Source organism: Nerophis ophidion, unplaced genomic scaffold, assembly GCF_033978795.1.
Source record: "Nerophis ophidion isolate RoL-2023_Sa unplaced genomic scaffold, RoL_Noph_v1.0 HiC_scaffold_33, whole genome shotgun sequence".
Classification (NCBI taxonomy): Eukaryota; Metazoa; Chordata; class Actinopteri; order Syngnathiformes; family Syngnathidae; genus Nerophis; species Nerophis ophidion.
The window spans coordinates 860,851-869,309 of record NW_026906955.1 but is presented as its reverse complement, the minus strand read 5'-3'; positions in this window follow the sequence as shown (position 1 = coordinate 869,309).

Genomic DNA, 8,459 nt, shown 5'->3' with positions numbered 1-8,459 from the left:
TTATTACAGTCCGAAAAAATTGAAAGAAATTAAAAACATGACACATGAGGACATGAAGGACATATTGTGCTACTATGGCTCTTGGGTAAAAGCTGATTTTTAGTGAATTTGTACCAGCTTTTAGCACCCTATGGCGTCTGCCCGAGGGTGGCATTATATATATTATATCCATCTATCGATTGATAGATAGATAGATAGATAGATCTATCTCTCTTTCCATTTTCTACCGCTTATTCCCTTTTGGGGTCGCAGGGGGTGGGGCTGGGAGGGGGGGTGCTGGTGCCTATCTCAGCTAGAATTGGGCGGAAGGCGGCGTACACCCTGGACAAGTCCCCACCTTATCGCAGGACCAACACAGATAGACAGACAACATTCACACTCACACTCACACACACACTAGGGCCAATTTAGTGTTGCCAATCAACCTGTCGCCAGGTGCATGTCTTTGGAGGTGGGAGGGGCCTATCCCCAGGTGCATGTCTTCTGAAGTGGGCGGAAGCCGGAGTACCTGGAGAGAACCCACACATTCACGGGGAGGACATGCAAACTCCACACAGAAAAATCCCGAGCCCGGGATTGAACCCTGACTACTCAGGACTTTCGTATTGTGACACAGACGCACTAACCCCTCTGCCACCGTGCTGCCAGATATAGATGTATAGATATAATATATGTAATGCCAATTGAAATTTAAAGAGGACATGAAAACCTCCTACATTCTAAAATACATTATGAAAACAAATGATCATCAAAAACAAAAATAATATCATAAGTGTAATATTTATTTTGTTTCTTTTTTTCTTTCCTTATGCTACTGTTGTTTCAATACATTGTTAAATATTTGAATATTTTTACGAAAATAAGTTGTATGTCTTTGTTTTGAAAATTTAAAATGGACAGTGTAGATCATTTGGTGAAATGACTGTTTTGTTGTTGTTTGTGGTTACTCGTAGGAAGAACTGTGACGAGCTGCATGAATAAGTTGGCTTTAATTAAGACTTCAGCAGGACAGTAATTGTACATACGCACTGCATGAGAGGGTGGTAGTAACTGACTCCTCGATGTGCACACCCTGGTGGTGTGTTCGAGAATTACAACATGAAAACAGCTGCAAGAAACAAAATCTGTACAAAAAATGCTGCAAGTCAAAGCCACAGAGTCAGTCCAAGTTTACCACAAACAAGTGCTATGGACAGTCTGTGCATGATGTGACAGTGGATCAACACAGCCAAAGTGAAAATGACACATTCTACGTGGATGGCTTGGAAATAGAAAATTGCATTGACTCTGTAAATCCACAACAAAGAGACAAAGATGAAGGATTTGTCACAGTGTGCATAAACGACATGCCAACCAAAATGAAAGTGGATACAGGGGCTAAATGCAATGTAATGTCACTGAAGACTTTCAATAGAGTAAACAGCGGCGTGAAACTCGCCAAACAACACAGAAGCACAAATTTGGTTGCTTACAGAGGAGCCAAAATCGAGACACAAGGTGAAGCTACGCTGACATGCTTTTTAAAGGGACAGCGCCACTTACTGCCATTTTTCACAGTGGATAGAATGTGACATCACTGTTGGGCTTCCGTGCATGCCTGCGTACGGGGCTAGTCGAGTTGAGTCCCGATGTGCACCATGTCACCACAGAGAACACTGGAGAGTTCAGCGCAAGGATCCTCACACAATACCAAGATATTTTCAGTGAAGAGCTCGGAGAACTACCAGTTGTTTACACAATGACAGTGGACCCCAATGTGCCGCCAGTTGTTAGGCCGGCCCACCGCATCCCAGTAGCGATGCAAGACTGTGTGAAAGCTGAACTTAAACGCATGGAAAGCATAGACGTTATTACTTCAGTCACCGAACCAACAGCTTGGGTGTCATCCATGGTCGCTGGGCACACAAAAGTCAAATCAGAAATCAGATTGTGCATCAACCCCAAAGATTTAAAGGCCTACTGAAATGAGATTTTCTTATTTAAACGGGGACAGCAGGTCCAATCTATGTGTCATACTTGATCATTTCGCGATATTGCCATATATTTGCTGAAAGGATTTAGTAGTGATCATCCACGATAAATTTCGCAACTTTCGGTGCTAAGAGAAATGCCAGAAGTCGCAGACGATGACGTCACATGTTTGATGGCTCCTCACATATTCACATTGTTTTTAATGGGAGCCTCCAACAAAAAGTGCTATCCGGACCGAGAAAACAACAATTTTCCCATTAATTTGAGCGAGGATGAAAGATTCGTGTTTGGGGATATTGATAGCGACGGACTAGAAAAAAATAATTTAAAAAAAGTTTTAAAAAAAAAACGTGATTGCATTGGGACGGATTCCGAAGTTTTTTGACATATTTACTAGGTTAATTCTAGGAAATCCCTTATCTTTCTATTGTGTTGCTAGTGTTTTAGTGAGTTAAATAGTACCTGATAGTCGGAAGTGTGTCTCCACGACTGTCTTGACGCCAGTGTCTCAGGGGAGTCGACGGCAGCTATGGATGGCACAAGCTCAGCTTTTCTCCGGTAAGAACTGACTTTTTAACCACAATTTTCTCACCGAAACCTGCTGGTTGACGTGTGGTCGGGATCCATGTTCTCTTGACCGCACTCTGATCCATAGGAAAGTTTCAGCTCCAGGATTTTTAAACAAGGAATCACTGTGTGTTTGTGTGGCTAAAGGCTAAAGCTTCCCAACTCCATCTTTCTACTGTGACTTCTCCAATATTAATTGAACAAATTGCAAAAGATTCAGCAACACAGATGTCCAAAAAAACTGTATAATTATGCCGTTAAAGTAGACGACTTTTAGCTGTGTGTGTGTGCAGCGCTCATACTTCCTAAAAACCTGTGACGTCTTGCGTACACGTCATCATTACACAACGTTTCGAAGACGAAACTCCCGGGAAATTTTAAATTGCAATTTAGTAAACTAAAGCGGCCGTATTGGCATGTGTTGCAATGTTAATATTTCATCATTGATATATAAACTATCAGACTGCGTGGTGGCTAGTAGTGGCTTTCAGTAGGACTTTAAATGAAGCACTAAAACGGCCCCACCACCCCATGAGAAGTGTGGAGGAGGTAGCAGCACAAATGTTTTCAGTGCTAGATGCAAAAAATTCATTCTGGCAGATCCGCCTAGACAAGATGTCCTCAATGAAGACAACATTCAGTACTCCTTTTGGACGTTACTGATTCCTTCGCATGCCTTTCGGCATTAACTCAGCAAGCGGAGTATTCCAGCGCACAATGGATCAGCTCTTTGCTGGATATCCATGCTCAGTTATTGTCGATGACATCATCATCGGAGGCCGTGATGTGGCGGAGCATGACGCCAACCTAAAAAAGGTGCTTGAACGTGTGAAGGAAATAAACCTCAAACTCAACATGCAGAAATGCAAATTTCGACTTGACCAAGTAAACTACGTTGGTCATATCTTCACAAGTAAAGGTTTGAAAGTTGACCCCTCCAAAACTGCTGCTATCACAGACATGCCAGTCCCCACCGATGTCACTTCACTTCAACGTTTCCTGGGAATGGTTAACTATCTTGGCAAGCACATTCCAAACCTCAGTGACATCGCAACGCCACTGAGGAAGCTGACTCACAAAGAGACCGCATGGTGCTGGTTCCAGCAACACCAAGATGCTTTCGACCGCCTGAAAGCATGTCTCTCCTTTCCACCAGTATTGGCCTACTAAGATGTCAAAGAGCCAGTCACGCTGACCTGTGACGCGTCATGCTTTGGACTAGGAGCTGCCTCATGTAAAATGGAAGGCCAGTAGCCTCTGCATCCCGCGCCCTTACAGAAACAGAAACTCAATACGCTCAAATTGAGAAGGAGCTTCTAGCTGTTGTGTTTGCATGCACCAAGTTCAGAGACTATGTGTATGGCAAGGCCACCACAGTAGAAACTGACCACCAACCATTGGGGACTATCTTGAAGAAACCAATTCACAATGCCCCGGCCCGTCTTCAGCAGATGCTGCTACGCTTGCAAAGCTATGACATAAGCCTAATCTACAAAAAGGAAAGCACATGTACTTGGCTGACACTCTTTCAAGAGCCCCTAATGCAACAGACAGTGAGAGCCCATCTGATAGTGGTTCTTTCGACGTCATGTCGGTGAGCTACATTTCTACAGCCCGCCTGGAAGAGCTCAAGAAGCACATGGAGGAGGTTGAAGTAATGCAGACTCAGTGTAGTTATCCAGCGTGGATGGCTTGCCAGAAAGACTCAGCTGCAGCCTGCCATTGAAGTTTTCTTCCCCTACAGAGACGAACTCACTGTGGAAGATGGAATTGTCATGAAAAGGCAGAAAGCAGTCATTCCAACGTCACTACAAAAAGAGTACATTAATATTGTACACAAAGGTCACCCAGGCATTGAAGCAACCAAACGCAGAGCAAGAGGTATCATCTTTTGGCCATCAATGTCACGAGACATCACTAAAGAACTACTTTTTTGCACAATGTGCAGCAGCACAAAACCACATCAGCAAAAAGAACCACTTCATCTCCATCCAGTTCCAGACCTTCCGTGGTCACAGTTGCTACAGACCTTTTTGAATGGTGTGGACAACACTACCAGGTGATAGTGGATTCCTATTCTGGATGGTTTGAAATTGACCTTCTACAAAACATCACAGCGACAGTTGTAATTTCCAAAATGAAAATAACATTTTTCATTGCACGGTACACCACACACACTGCTATCTGATAATGTAAGACAGTACAAGTGTGAGCAATTCAGGAAATTTGCTGAGGAGCGGGACTTCATCCACACCACCAGTAGCCCAGAGTTTCCCAAGTCGAATGGACTTGCGGAAAGAGCTGTCAGGAGTGACAAGCAACTGATGGAGAAATTCCACCGGGACAAAACTGATGTCTTCCTAAACCTCCTGAACCTCAGAAACATTCCCCGAGATGCAGACCTTGGTTCCCCTGCCGAACGTTTAATGTCAAGACAAACGCGTGCAGCTATCCCAGTGTGTACCAGACTACTACATCCAACAGAAAAAGACTCAACACAAGTACACGCTCGATTGTCGACAAGAGAACTACAGTGAAATGTCACTACGACAAGTCAAGTCGCCCACTGACTCCCCTGGCAGAAGGGCAAGTGATCCGTATGCAGACTCCTGCTGGACATGACCGACTTGGAATAGTGGAAAAGTCGTGCGAAGAGCCACGTTCCTACATCATGCAGTCCGATGGGAGAAGATACAGGAGGAATCGTCGCCACATCGTCCCGGTTCAAGAACAACCACCAACACCGTTCCAGAACGGCGAAGCAGACTCTCAGGATGGTAGACATACCATGGTGGACTTGGTCCCTCCCACACCACTGAGAGAAAAGACAGTGATTAGGCAAACGGAAAGTACATCACCAATTCGACCCAGATTCACGACGCGGACTGACACAGCTTACACAACACGTGCAGGACGAGTTTGCAGACCCAATCCAAAGTATGTGCAGTAAGAAAAGAAAAATGCACCTGTGATTTATTTTGAGATAGTATTTTTCTAGCTGTTCTATGATTTGTTTAGATATTCCATAGAGATGGTGAATTGTTTGTACTCACCCTACACAGTTAAGAGATTTGATCTCAGTTACATATCAATCAATCAATCAATGTTTACTTATATAGCCCTAAATCACTAGTGTCTCAAAGGGCTGCACAAACCACAACACAAACCACTACGACATCCTCGGTAGGCCCACATAAGGGCAAGGAAAACTCACACCCAGTGGGACGTCGGTGACAATGATGACTATGAGAACCTTGGAGAGGACGAAAGCAATGGATGTCGAGCGGGTCTAACATGATACTGTGAAAGTTCAATCCATAATGGATCCAACACAGCCGTGAGAGTCCTGTCCAGAGCGGATCCAACACAGCAGCAAGAGTCCCGTTCACAGCAGGAAACCATCCCAAGCGGAGGCGGATCAGCAGCGCAGGGATGTCCCAAGCCGAAACACAGGCGGGCGGTCCATCCTGGGTCCCGACTCTGGATGAGCGGTTCATCCTGGGTCTGGAGAGCCAGTACGTCATCCATGGCCACCGGATCGGACCGGACCCCCTCCACAAGGGAGAGTGGGACATAGGAGAAAAAGAAAATAAACGGCGGATCAACTGGTCTAAAAAGGGAGTCTTTAAAGGCTAGAGTAAACAAATGAGTTTTAAGGTGAGACTTAAATGCTTCTACTGAGGTGGCATCTCAAACTGTTACCGGTAGGGCATTCCAGAGTACTGGAGCCCGAAATGAAAACGCTCTATAGCCCGCAGACTTTTTTTGGGCTTTGGGAATCACTAATAAGCCGGAGTCTTTCTAACGCAGATTTCTTGCCGGGACATATGGTACAATACAATCGGCAAGATAGGATGGAGCTAGACCGTGTAGTATTTTATACGTAAGTAGTAAAACCTTAAAGTCACATCTTAAGTGCACAGGAAGCCAGTGCAGGTGAGCCAGTATAGGTATATATGTATGTATATATGTATATAAAGGTATATACAGTATAGGTATATATGTATGTATATATGTATATAAAGGTATATACAGTATAGGTATATATGTATGTATATATGTATATAAAGGTATATACAGTACAGGTATATATGTATGTATATATGTATATAAAGGTATATACAGTATAGGTATATATGTATGTATATATGTATATAAAGGTATATACAGTACAGGCGTAATGTGATCAAACTTTCTTGTTCTTGTCAAAAGTCTAGCAGCCGCATTTTGTACCAACTGTAATCTTTTAATGCTAAACATGGGGAGACCCGAAAATAATACGTTACAGTAGTCGAGGCGAGACGTAACAAACGCATGGATAATGATCTCAGCGTCTTTAGTGGACAGAATGGAGTGAATTTTAGCGATATTACGGACATGAAAGAAGGCCGTTTTAGTAACGCTTTTAATGTGTGGCTCAAAGGAGAGAGTTGGGTCGAAGATAATACCCAGATTCTTTACCGAGTCGCCTTGTTTAATTGTTTGGTTGTCAAATGTTAAAGTTGTATTATTAAAAAGAGGTCGGTGTCTAGCAGGACCGATAATCAGCATTTCCGTTTTTTTGGCGTTGAGTTGCAAAAAGTTAGCGGACATCCATTGTTTAATTTCATTAAGACACGCCTCCAGCTGACTACAATCCGGCGTGTTGGTCAGTTTTAGGGGCATGTGGATATTCATTTCACTTATCTTCTTTTGTTTTTTTTAAGGACGCTGAACTAAAAGGGAAGGATGTATATGATTTGGTAAAATGACTGTTTTTTTGTTGTAATTCTAGAACACACCACCAGGGTGTGCACATCGAGGAGTCAGATACTACCACCCTCTCATGCAGTGCGTACTAGAGATGCGCGGATAGGCAATTATATCACCCGCAACCACATCACTAAAGTCGTCATCCACCCGCAATCCACCCGAACCAACATTTCATCAAAGCCACACCCACCCGCCCGTTGTTATATATCTAATATAGACGATGCAAGGCATTAGTGAGGTTAGAAAGTGTAACTCCCTCCAAATAGCACAGACACAATGGCTTTCTTGAACTGATTTATTAAAAGGCTTACTTTCCTTTCAAATTCACCGTGAAAACTGTAATAAATAAAGCAGGTTACAAACGTAAAAATAATAACATGCACAGCATGTGGATCAAACATTTTACTAAGTAAAAAACCAACAAATGACAAATACCTCATTGGCCACACCCGGAAGTAGCTTCCTTACATCCGTCGACAGACCAAACGAGACACTTCAAAATAAAAGTATGCCCACATACTGTTTCAAAGAGTGCTGCTCGTTTTTCGTATGTGGGTAACAACATTTAACTATTTATAGATGGTTGATTTCTATAGGCTAGTAAGGTAAAGTGTTGTACCTGACAAGTTTGGGCTACGTTGCTTCTGCAGCCTTCATCAGAGGTGTCACGTGATGTTAGCGTGACGTTGTCTGTGACGTGATGTATGGATTGTACCATCAAGAGTTGTCAGGTACAACACTTTACCTACTAGCCTATATAAACCAACCATTTATAAATACATGTCAGTAGGCTAAATGAACCTATTCAACATAACATTTAACTATGTATAATGTAGCGGCTGGCTACGAGGTGTTAAACAATGACTTTGGCTGGGGGGCGGGACTTCCGGGAGAGATAGAGAAGTGACGTTATCGACAGGAAGTGAGAGTTTGCATTGTCCAGGGAAAAGCGTTAGAGACATGAGAGCTGTTGTGTGGTTGTATTACATCTTGTGCAATAAAGACAAGACAAACGAAGAAGTTTTTTTGAGCCTACATTCCTGGGATTATTACAATATATATTTCCGAATTGGTTCAACCGCCACCCGCCCGAATCTATTTAAAATCTATCTTTTCGTCATGTCACCCGCCCGACCCGCGGTTTATCCGCGGACTCCGCGGTTGTGACC